Source organism: Crinia signifera, unplaced genomic scaffold, assembly GCF_055691185.1.
Source record: "Crinia signifera unplaced genomic scaffold, ASM5569118v1 HAP2_SCAFFOLD_320, whole genome shotgun sequence".
In the NCBI taxonomy this organism is placed as follows: Eukaryota; Metazoa; Chordata; class Amphibia; order Anura; family Myobatrachidae; genus Crinia; species Crinia signifera.
Genome location: NW_028142213.1, coordinates 9,592 through 22,889, shown reverse-complemented (window position 1 = coordinate 22,889; position 13,298 = coordinate 9,592).

The window sequence follows — 13,298 nt, the reverse complement described above, 5'->3', positions numbered from 1 at the left end:
CAAGGTAATAAATACATCTTTTTTGAGAAAGAAAATAATTATTTACCTATTGGTGTACGATTCTGTACTTGAACCGTGGACCTAGATATATGTCTTTTTAAGTTGAGTTCTCTGTTGCTGAGCCACCGGAGAGCCACATCCGCGAGGGGCGGCGGTACGTGTCCTCCGACCTTTTCATACCCCCACTATCCACGTCGGCGTGGAGTTGAGAATAGAATAGTGTGGCGAGCGCAGCGAGCCACCGAGCCCGAAGCGTGGCGAGCCCCGCGAGGGGACGCGGATACCTTCACAGTTATACGCGTCCCCTCGCGGGCTTCACAGGTGTCCGTGGCGACGCGGCCTGTGAAGGTATCCGCGTCCGCTCGCCTCGCTGCGCTCGCCACACTATTCTATTCTCAACTCCACGCCGACGTGGATAGTGGGGGTATGAAAAGGTCGGAGGACGCGTACCACCGCCCCTCGCGGGCTCGCTTTGCTCGCCACGCTTCGGGTTGACGTTGATCGTGGGGTGCCGTTAAAAATTGTGGGGGCCATTTCACACTTCAGGGGGACTATTAGGGCTCTGTGGCCCATTTAACATTGTTTCCTATGGAAAAATCGCGGGCATTGAGGCATTGAACACTAAAATCGCGTCCAATCTGATTTTTAACATTGGTCCCTATGGGAAATCGCGGGCATCGCATCGCACCCGTTTTTTAGTGCATTCGATGGTCGCGATGGTCGCCGTTCTAGGTAAAGAGTACCCAAGTGTTAACGGTAAACTGTAAATTTACTTAGTAATGATTAATCAATAAAAGGCAATAATTAATTACATATACAAACAGTAATGAAGATAATTAACAATGATAATGAAAGAAGAAAGAAGCAAGTGAATTCACCTTTGGCAGGAGTGTTAGAGCGTACAGAATACGGCCAAAGGGATTTCCAGCACCCAAACTCTTCCTCCACATGAATTCTTGGAGGTATGACTCCAAATGTTGCCGGGAGGTTCCTCTGTGGCATTTGTTCCTCCATTTGCAGGCCCCCCAAAGCCGCTCAATGTTTTGGGTGTGGACCCCTGAGTCTTGGTCAACAAAGTGATATCAATGATTCACCCTTCATGCTCATAACCTTTCTCTCGGCTGTTCAAATTTCAAAGGATCTGAGGTCGGTTAATCATTGATAAATACTCTGAGTAAGCCACTGACATTTATATTTCCCCAAATCCATTTAAGGATCAATTTAACCCCTTCATGACAGAGCCAGTTTGTGCCTTCATGACAGAGCCCTTTTTTTCAAATCTGACATGTCTCACTTAAGTGGGGATAACTTTTTTTTGCTTTTACTTATCCCAGTGATTTTGAGATTGTTTTCTCGTGACACATTGTACTTCAAGTTAGTGGTAAATTTTCGTCGATACAGTCTGTGTTTTTTTGTGAAAAATACCAAAATATCGTGAAAAAATGGAAAATTTAGCAATTTGCAAAATGTTAAATTTTCTGCTTGTGAGACAAATAATCATACCACTCAAAATAGTTAATAACTAACATAGACCATATGTCTACTTTATGTTTCCATCATTATTTCAACTTCCTTTTAATTTTTTTGGACACTAGGAGGCTTACAATATGAATAGCAAATTCTCAAATTTTCATGAAAATTTCAAACACTGATTTTTTTAGGGACCAGTTCAGTTCTGATGTGACTTTGAGGGACTTGTATGTGAGACACCCCCATAAATGATGCCATTTCAAAAACTGCACCCCTCACAGTATTCAAAACAGCATTTTGGAAGTTTGTTAACCCTTTAGGTGTTTCACAGGAATTAAAACAAAGTGTAGGTGAAATTTCAAAATTTCTTTTTTTTTGCAGAGTTTCAATTTTAATACATTTTTCTAACGAATACAGTAGATTTTACTAGAGAAATGTGACTAAAAATTGATTCCCCCAATTCTTTTGTTTTCAAAAATATCCTATATGTGGCCCTAGTGTGCACGTTGACCAAACCACAGGCTTCATAATAGAAGGAGCACCTACTTGATTTTGGAGCCTCCTTTTTATGAGATTATTTTTTAGGCACCATGTAGGTTTCTAGGCACCATAAGTGCTAAAAGATAGGAACCTCCCCCACAAGTCACCCCATTTTGCAATCTACACCTCTCAGGGAATTCATCTAGGGGTATAGTGTACATTTCAAACCCCCAGGGGTTTCACCAATTTTGGTACAACTGGGATGTGAAAATGGAAAATTAAATTTTTTTACACAAACATGCAGTTCTGGCTCAAAATTTTTCATTTTCACAAGGAATGAAGGAGACAAAGCACCCCAAAATCTGTGCCCCAATTTCTCCCGAGTACGGCAATGCCTCACATGTGACCAAAAAATACCAGTTGGGTGCATGGCAGGACTTAGAAGGGAAGGAGTGATTTTTGGATTTTGCAGCTCAGATTCTGGTGGAATTTTGGTGGGTGCTATGTCGCATTAGCAAGACCCCCCAAGCACCAAGACAGTGGAACCCCCCCACAAGTGACCCCATTTTGCAAACTACACCCCTCAGGGAATTCATCTAGGGGTATAGTGTACATTTCAAACCCCCAGGGGTTTCACCAATTTTGGTAGAACTGGGATGTGAAAATAGAAAATTACATTTTTTTACACAAACATGCAGTTCTGGCTCAAAATTTTTCATTTTCACAAGGAATGAAGGAGACAAAGCACCCCAAAATCTGTGCCCCAATTTCTCCCGAGTACGGCAATGCCTCACATGTGACCAAAAAATACCAGTTGGGTGCATGGCAGGACTCAGAAGGGAAGGAGTGATTTTTGGATTTTGCAGCAAAGATTTTGGTGGAATGAATGGTGGGTGCTATGTTGCATTAGCAAGACTCCCAAAGCACCAATACAGTGGAACCCCCCCACAAGTCACCCCATTTTGCAAAGTACACCCCTCAGGGAATTCATCTAGGGGTATAGTGTACATTTCAAACCCCCAGGGGTTTCACCAATTTTGGTACAACTGGGATGTGAAAATGGAAAATTACATTTTTTTACACAAACATGCAGTTCTGGCTCAAAATTTTTCATTTTCACAAGGAATGAAGGAGACAAAGCACCCCAAAATCTGTGCCCCAATTTCTCCCGAGTACGGCAATGCCTCACATGTGACCAAAAAATACCAGTTGGGTGCATGGCAGGACTCAGAAGGGAAGGAGTGATTTTTGGATTTTGCAGCAAAGATTTTGGTGGAATGAATGGTGGGTGCTATGTTGCATTAGCAAGACTCCCAAAGCACCAATACAGTGGAACCCCCCCACAAGTCACCCCATTTTGCAAAGTACACCCCTCAGGGAATTCATCTAGGGGTATAGTGTACATTTCAAACCCCCAGGGGTTTCACCAATTTTGGTACAACTGGGATGTGAAAATGGAAAATTACATTTTTTTACACAAACATGCAGTTCTGGCTCAAAATTTTTCATTTTCACAAGGAATGAAGGAGACAAAGCACCCCAAAATCTGTGCCCCAATTTCTCCCGAGTACGGCAATGCCTCACATGTGACCAAAAAATACCAGTTGGGTGCATGGCAGGACTCAGAAGGGAAGGAGTGATTTTTGGATTTTGCAGCAAAGATTTTGGTGGAATGAATGGTGGGTGCTATGTTGCATTAGCAAGACTCCCAAAGCACCAATACAGTGGAACCCCCCCACAAGTCACCCCATTTTGCAAAGTACACCCCTCAGGGAATTCATCTAGGGGTATAGTGTAAATTTCAAACCCCCAGGGGTTTCACCAATTTTGGTACAACTGGGATGTGAAAATGGAAAATTACATTTTTTTACACAAACATGCAGTTCTGGCTCAAAATTTTTCATTTTCACAAGGAATGAAGGAGACAAAGCACCCCAAAATCTGTGCCCCAATTTCTCCCGAGTACGGCAATGCCTCACATGTGACCAAAAAATACCAGTTGGGTGCATGGCAGGACTTAGAAGGGAAGGAGTGATTTTTGGATTTTGCAGCAAAGATTTTGGTGGAATGAATGGTGGGTGCTATGTTGCATTAGCAAGACTCCCAAAGCACCAATACAGTGGAACCCCCCCACAAGTCACCCCATTTTGCAAAGTACACCCCTCAGGGAATTCATCTAGGGGTATAGTGTACATTTCAAACCCCCAGGGGTTTCACCAATTTTGGTACAACTGGGATGTGAAAATGGAAAATTACATTTTTTTACACAAACATGCAGTTCTGGCTCAAAATTTTTCATTTTCACAAGGAATGAAGGAGACAAAGCACCCCAAAATCTGTGCCCCAATTTCTCCCGAGTACGGCAATGCCTCACATGTGACCAAAAAATACCAGTTGGGTGCATGGCAGGACTCAGAAGGGAAGGAGTGATTTTTGGATTTTGCAGCAAAGATTTTGGTGGAATGAATGGTGGGTGCTATGTTGCATTAGCAAGACTCCCAAAGCACCAATACAGTGGAACCCCCCCACAAGTCACCCCATTTTGCAAAGTACACCCCTCAGGGAATTCATCTAGGGGTATAGTGTACATTTCAAACCCCCAGGGGTTTCACCAATTTTGGTACAACTGGGATGTGAAAATGGAAAATTACATTTTTTTACACAAACATGCAGTTCTGGCTCAAAATTTTTCATTTTCACAAGGAATGAAGGAGACAAAGCACCCCAAAATCTGTGCCCCAATTTCTCCCGAGTACGGCAATGCCTCACGTGTGACCAAAAAATACCAGTTGGGTGCATGGCAGGACTCAGAAGGGAAGGAGTGATTTTTGGATTTTGCAGCACAGATTTTGGTGGAATGAATGGTGGGTGCTATGTTGCATTACCAATACAGTGGAACCCCCCCACAAGTGACCCCATTTTGCAAACTACACCCCTCAGGGAATTCATCTAGGGGTATAGTGTACATTTCAAACCCCCAGGGGTTTCATCAATTTTGGTACAACTGGGCAGTGAAAATGAAAAAAATACATTTTTTTACACAAAAATGTACTTCTGGCTCAAAATTTTTCATTTTCACAAGGAATGAAGGAGACAAAGCACCCCAAAATCTGTGCCCCCATTTCTCCAGAGTACGGCAATGCCTCACATGTGACCAAAAAATACCAGTTGGATGCATGGCAGGACTCAGAAGGGAAGGAGTGATTTTTGGATTTTGCAGCACAGATTTTGGTGGAATGAATGGTGGGTGCTATGTTGCATTACCAATACAGTGGAACCCCCCCACAAGTGACCCCATTTTGCAAACTACACCCCTCAGGGAATTCATCTAGGGGTATAGTGTACATTTCAAACCCCCAGGGGTTTCATCAATTTTGGTACAACTGGGCAGTGAAAATGAAAAAAATACATTTTTTTACACAAAAATGTACTTCTGGCTCAAAATTTTTCATTTTCACAAGGAATGAAGGAGACAAAGCACCCCAAAATCTGTGCCCCCATTTCTCCAGAGTACGGCAATGCCTCACATGTGACCAAAAAATACCAGTTGGGTGCATGGCAGGACTCAGAAGGGAAGGAGTGATTTTTGGATTTTGCAGCACAGATTTTGGTGGAATGAATGGTGGGTGCTATGTTGCATTACCAATACAGTGGAACCCCCCCACAAGTGACCCCATTTTGCAAACTACACCCCTCAGGGAATTAATCTAGGGGTATAGTGTACATTTCAAACCCCCAGGGGTTTCATCAATTTTGGTACAACTGGGCAGTGAAAATGAAAAAAATACATTTTTTTACACAAAAATGTACTTCTGGCTCAAAATTTTTCATTTTCACAAGGAATGAAGGAGACAAAGCACCCCAAAATCTGTGCCCCCATTTCTCCAGAGTACGGCAATGCCTCACATGTGACCAAAAAATACCAGTTGGGTGCATGGCAGGACTCAGAAGGGAAGGAGTGATTTTTGGTTTTTGCAGCTCAGATTCTGGTGGAATGAATGGTGGGTGCTATGTGGCATTAGCAAGACCCCCGAAGCACGGTGAAATGATGAACCTAATAATCCATAGATGTGTGGTATATTTTGAAACACTCCTTTATACATAGGCCGGGTTTGTCGGGGCAAGTTTCACAGTGGAAAATAGTTTCCTTTCTTATTCCCTTTTTATAGCAAACTTTGCACCTTTTTTGTGTCCTGCCCTTTCTTGCAGTGGAGGGGATTTCGTTGGGAAAATGCTGCCCTGGTACAATACGGGGGCCAGTACTAGAAGTACTGGGGCCCTCTGCCTGCTGATTCCCAAATGTTAGGCTCTTTATGACTTCCTCTTGAAAGTGCATAAATGTCCCCCTCTGGCCGGTAGAACGGAATAGCACGTAAGCGTTATACAGTGCCATCTGGATGATATACACGGCCAGCTTCTTGTACCAGATATTTGTTTTCCGCAGGGCACTGTACGGCTTCAGTACCTGATCTGAAAGATCCACTCCGCCCATTTACTTATTGTAATCTAGGATACAATTTGGTTTTGAGGTGTGGGTACTGGTACCTCGTACAGGGATGGAGGTGGTACTGTCTCCATGAATTGTTGTCAGTATAAGGACATCCCTCTTGTCCTTATATTTGACCAACAACAAATTTTCGGTGCATATTCCCCTGCTTTCACCCCTTCTCATTACTTGGGCAATGTGCGTTTTGGGGAGGCCTCTTTGGTTCTTGCGCACAGTACCGCAAGCTGCTGTACCTCTTGAACCAAGGGCCTTAAACAGGGGGATGCTGGTGTAAAAGTTATCCACATAGAGGTGATAACCCTTATCCAGGAAGGGGTGCATTAAATCCCAGACAATTTTTCCACTAACACCTACGAGGGAGGGGGGGCATTCTGGTGGTTCAATTCTTGAATCCTTCCCTTCATATACCCTAAACTTGTGGGTGTACCCTGTGGTGCTTTCACACAGCTTATACATTTTTATGCCATACCTTGCCCTCTTACTGGGAAGGTACTGGCGGAATTTAACCCTTCCTTTAAAATGTATAAGGGACTCGTCGATACTAATACATTTATCAGGGATGTATAGCTCTGCAAATTTGGCACTGAAATGATCAATGACCGGCCTGACTTTGAATAGCCTGTCAAAGGTGGGATCATCTCTGGGTGGGCACTGTGCATTATCGGTGTAATGTATAAATTTATGGATTGCCTCAAAACGAGCCCGGGGCATGGCCATACGGTGAAATGGGGTGCTGTACAGAACATCTGTACTCCAATATTGCCTAATTTGTGGCTTTTTTACTATGCCCATATGTAACACCAGACCCCAAAACGTCATCATCTCTACTGCATCTACAGGGGTCCACCTAGCAAATGATGACGTGGGGTTTTGAGTAATAAACTGCTGGGCATATAAATTAGTTTGGTCCACCATTAAATTTATAAAATCATCAGAGAAAAATAATTTAAAAATGTCAATTTCTCTGAGACCTGTTGAATCAAATTGGATTCCTGGGATGGCCAAAAACTCAGGAACCTGGGGCTCAAAATTGTCTGGTGGTGGGGTCCATACGAGATCAATTATTGGGGGGGGGTCTCAGCTGCTCTACGGGGGCGTCTTTGAGGGGGTCCCTCATCATCAGAGGAGGAAGAGGAGCTTAAGACAAATCCTTCAAATTCCCCGCTTGCCTCACTGGCTGTGTCAGAGTCAGAGGCAAGCATGGCATATGCCTCCTCCACCGAATACGTCCTGGATGACTGGGACGACATTTGGGATGACATTTGGGATGCCATTTATATTTTTGTGTTACTGGTAGTGAAATGTTTCAACACGTGTATAGTGTAGGGGGGGGTACAAACTTTATTTCAACCCGGGGGGTATGTAGTGTGTAGTGTGTATGTATGTAGTGCAGAAAAAAAAAAAATACAAAAATAAAAAAATTGAAGGGTTCAAAAAAAAAAAAATGGAAGGGGTTAAAAAAAAAAATGGAAGGGGTTAAAAAAAAAATGGAAGGGGTTAAAAAAAAAAAATGGAATGGGTTAAAAAAAAAAAAGGTCCTGCGCCAAAAATTGAGCACAGATGTTGGTCAGTAACGTCCGTCACTGAACAGCGCTCAAAGGCAACAGGAATTTGATCCAAAAAAAAAAAAAAATAGATCAACCCTGTGCCGAAAAAGCTGATCAGTGATGTACGTCACTGATCAGCGCACAGTGGCCACAGGACACACACAAAATCAGTGTGTGTAAAAAAAAAAATGTAAAAAAGACCCCACAGCACTCACAAAAAATAAAAAAAGGTGATCAGTGATGCGACACTGATTACCAGTGAGGGGCAGCAGGTGCACAACCTTTGGTGGTACTGACAGGTATATATAAAAAAAAAAACCTCTGCACCCCTAAAAAGTTGCTGATCACCTCAGATATAGTGATCAGCACAAAAGGCGGGGGCAGCAGACACAAAATTTAGCACTCTCTATCACTCTCTCTCTCTATCTCTCTATCTCTCACTATCTATCACTCTATGACACTGCAGCAGCAGCACTGACAGGTATATCTATATATAAAAAAAAACCTGCGCCCCCAAAAAGTTGCTGATCAGTTAATTTATACTGATCAGCACAAAAGGGGGGGCAGCAGTCAGTTATATAAAAAATATATAGCACAATCTGTCACTATCTCTCTATCTCTCTCTCTCTATCTCTCTCTATCTATCTATAGCTCTATCACACTGCAGCAGCACAAAATATAGCACTAGGCCTCTCTATCTCTCTCTATCTCTTTCAGTTATATAAAAAATATATAGCACAATCTGTCACTATCTCTCTCTCTATCTCTCTATCTATAGCTCTATCACACTGCAGCAGCACAAAATATAGCACTAGGCCTCTCTATCTCTCTCTATCTCTCTCTATCTCTCTCTCTCTAACTCTCTCTCTATCTAATAAATCGCAGCAGCACAAGATGTCACAGGATGTCACAAGATGTCACAAGCATAAGCAATATCAATGATCAGGTAAGTATTTTGGATGGGTTCTGGTCAGTATAGGCGGCAGCTGGGCACGGTGACCGCACTGCACGCTATTCCAGACCGGAATGGCGTCTGCAGTGCAGTCACCGTTAGTTTAAACCCCCCTCCATGGCTGTGATTGGTCCGTCGGTCCGACGAACCAATCACGGCCTTTGGGGGCGGGAGGGGTGAGGTGGGGTGACACCAGTGTCACCCTTACACCCCACGGTGATTGGTGCTGTACTTTACAGCACCAATCACCTCCGATCCCGTGTCACCGGCGAACGTTATTCGCCGGTGACACAGAAAACGCTGTGAATGGCTGTTCACAATGAACAGCCAATCACAGCGATCGCCGACGGGGGGGCGGCATCGCCGCCCCCCCTGGGCATGCACGGACATGTCTGCTGTCAGGGACAGCAAACATCGTCCCTCTGTCACTGCGTCTCTAGACGCAGTGACAGTTTTAAGCCATGACGTATATATACGTCAACGGTCGGGAAGTACTTCCCGACCATGACGTATATATACGTCAAATGTCGTGAAGGGGTTAAAGGACAATTAGCTGTCTATTACAGCCCTTGAAATCGTCAATAGGAGTGTGTGTGAATATATCAATTCTTTTTACTTTTTTGTATTTTTATGAGCTTATATTGTCTGTACAATTTTATTGTGTTATTTTTATATTAATAAATTTGTATTGAATTCATCCAGCTGTGGCGCTCTCTAGATATATGCGAATTATCGCTTATATCTTGTCCTTTTACAAATATACCTATTTGTACTTGGGAGCAGCCAACCATATTTACATCCATATTTATCTAATTGATTCAATAATCTTTGTGTAATTTTCCAGTTTTTTATTTTCCACCCCCCCCCTCCCCTTTTTTTCCCCAAAAGGGGGTGTGGTCACTGATTGCGCCCGATTGGTTTGTTCTTTCTGAACCAGAGTTGTTATGCTCATAACCTGCCTGCTGTAGTTGGTCTGTATTGTATGCCCTCCAGCAATCAGAGTATATTGCAGATCCGGGAGCGACATGTAAGTTGATCAGCCATCAGCGTACTGGCGTCTCTCTGTTCCTCTGTAGTTATAAAGCAGGCACCTGTCTCCCTGCAGATCCCGTGGAAAAACCCATTGCTGAGGCAGCATCCTCCCCACATGTTTTTTCTCTTGACAAAGAGGTTTTCGTCAACCTCTACCACCATGCCAGGGCCGCCAATTTTCCTCTGCGGCTGGGACAGCAAATCCATGGCACATGCCTCCCTCATTAAACTGTTGTACTGCACAGTTGGTTTTATGGACATGTGCAGTTTCCTTTCGCAGTACAGCACACTGGTCATCTCCTCTGCCCACGAGTATATGAACTGGACCAGGGTCATGAAGGCTAACCGGAACCCCGGGAACCAGTGGTCCGTTCGAAGACCGACCTTTTTCCTGCATGACTTTATGTGGCAGCGCCACGTGCTTTCCTTCATGGACATCCGCATTGGATGGCCGTTCACGCAATTCTGACTGACGGGCAGCAACTGGTGTTGCTGAAAAAACATCACAGCCTCCTCTTTAGAATTAGGCAACGTGAACATGGTGAGTTGTTCACCTACCATGACTGTCACGTTCTGAGCACTCACTGAAGCAGCCATCACTGTCAGCCAATCACCTCAGAATGATTCTGACAGTGATCGGGAACACTTACGCAAGTTCTGACTAGGCTATTTCCGTAGCTTAAGCTTATTCTGAAAGCACAGCTATGGTAAAGGTGCCTATACACGCATCGATTTTCCCGGTGCAATCCTATGCGATGAGATGCGCGCTCCCGCGGCATCTCATCGCACAGTACAAAAAGTATGTGCTGCACGTGCTTTTTGTACTGTCTTTTGATCGCATGCAATGAGACGCGATGCGATTTAGCACAAAAAGTACTGGGTAATTGGTACGTGTATGAGCACCTTAACAGACAAGCATCCACCCATATTCCATATAAACTGAGATCACGTCGCATGGCACTAAAACGGGACATGCAATGCGATTTCCTTGCGCAAGCATACGTATGTTAATTGGGCACCTGGCTACTACATAAGAACCAATAATTGTCTCCAAATAATATAAGACTTGGCTGGAATAAAAACTTCATAAAGTTTTAGAACAAGTTTTCTATTTGTTATATTGGCGAGTGTTCCACATCCCACACTGATTTTTGGAGGAAACCACGGACTATACATATATATATATATAAAGTGATGAGAATGGCGCTCTATAGTGTAATAGATTAGTGTGCTCACTGTGGTTTAACCCCTTGAGTGGTATGCCTGGAAAATTTCCGGGCATACCACAAATAGGTGCACGCCAGTGGTGTCCAGGTGTGCAACACTGGCGCAGCACCTCTAGAGCCCCCCTCCCCAATCACTACCCAAACCCCCCATCACCTGTGCTCTGGCGATCACACGCCGGAGCTCTTCTAATGCTGCTCCCCCTCCCCCGCTGCTTCCGCCTGCCCCCATGATTGCTTTTGGTAGCAGTGACGTCGGCGGCAGGCGCGGGGATGTACGGGGCGGCTCGGGCACCCGAGTCCTCCCGAGCCGCAGCGAACATCCCCCAGCCTGTTGCCGACGTCACTGCTCAATGTGACACCGGCAGCGGCTGGGACACAAACGGCGTCAGGGAAGCTCCGAGCTCCAGCGTACTAACGCCGGACCAGAGCAGAGGTGATGGCAGGGTGGGCTGGTAGGCTTCCCACTGAGCATGCTCTCCTGATGAAGTCCAGCCTGGATTTGTAGGCCTAAGAGACGAAATGCATAGAGAGGCCTCTACCCAACCTTCATTCGCACACCTTAATCACTTTATGCGTCTATTTTATGTATACGCACCTTATTAAAAAAAACTCATTTAAATTTAATTGGAGTTATCCTCTTTTTTTGCAATCACCACTGCACAAAATTGGAGCACAACTGTGAACTCACTGGGGGGACCAAAAATAAAAGGTCCAATCTGGATAGCAGCCGGGAAGATCCTGGTAACCAGCCCAACAAAGGGGGGATAACAGTATTTTGATGAGCACTTTATTCTTCATTATATGGTACGTAGAACCTTAATTAAACCACAGTGAACACACTAATCTATTACACTATAGAGCGCCATTCTCATCACTTTTTACATTTTACCCACATTGAGACGGATCAGCAACGTCCCATTAGGAGAATTTTTGGCGGCCGCCTGTCATTCAGGACTGTGTTCTAGAGGGAGGAACGATCCTTCAAGAAAAGGAATAATTTCTAATCCAGACCTACCTTGGGGTTGCAGCGAAGGACAGTACCCACCTCATGCATATATATATATAGATAGATAGTAAATAACTCTGGTGCCCTCCACGAACCACTCCGTTCTAGATTGACATGAAAAAACTAGCGGCACTCTCCAGACTTTGAACAACGTGTTCTTTATTCCAATATGTTGCGGGATGGAAACCTTCATGTACTCAAGGGTCAACAAAGGCAATGAAATAACAAGGGTCTTTATTACAACATTTGAAACACCTCCACCAATCAATTGTGTCTGCTAAACTCCACCTCCTGCTTGACACACCTGAAGCCGCTCTCCAATAACCTAGAGAGGCAGTCCAGGAGGCAGATACACCTGTGTGTCCAATTACTCTCCATACCATCAGTGTTGCTAACAATCCTTGTTGTACACACTGGCCCCTGCTTCAGAGTTGCACAGATCCCATGATGCTCAGCAGCTGGGCATGTGTCGGTATACACAACTCCGAGCTACTATATACTGTTAGGAGCCGGACAGATCTCCTCTTGCTGCTGAGTGGGTGTAGAGTACTGTGGGAGTGTAGGATGAATTGGGGCTATTCAGGGTTGTGCGCATGCAGAGCTGCTGACATATCTCTTGCACAAGGATAGCACTGGTGCAAACGCATGGCGATAGTGATGACCACTTTCATCACCAAGAAAATTCTGCATAATGGTGAATAATGACATTTATTCCAAAACATAGAGGGGGAAATTTACCAAAATGGATTCCCTAAAAATTCGTATTTGTATTCGTAGGAAATACGAATGTGTACGAATGATAGTGATCTTGAAAAAGTCGTGTTCCGGAGTGTAAGTTACTACAAAGTCGTATTTTTAAAATTCATATTTTCCGATGGTGTAGGCATTCGTATGTTGGTTTACGCATGTTTTCGTAGTGTCGTAGATTCGTAGGTGAAATACGAATGTCGTAGAGATTTTTGTCTGAAAACCCCGTTATTTCACGAATTTGTCGTGAAATGAAATACGAATTTTCGTATATTCAACCACATGGCTCACTACGAAAATGAAACTACAAGCGTGATTGGTGTATCTCTTT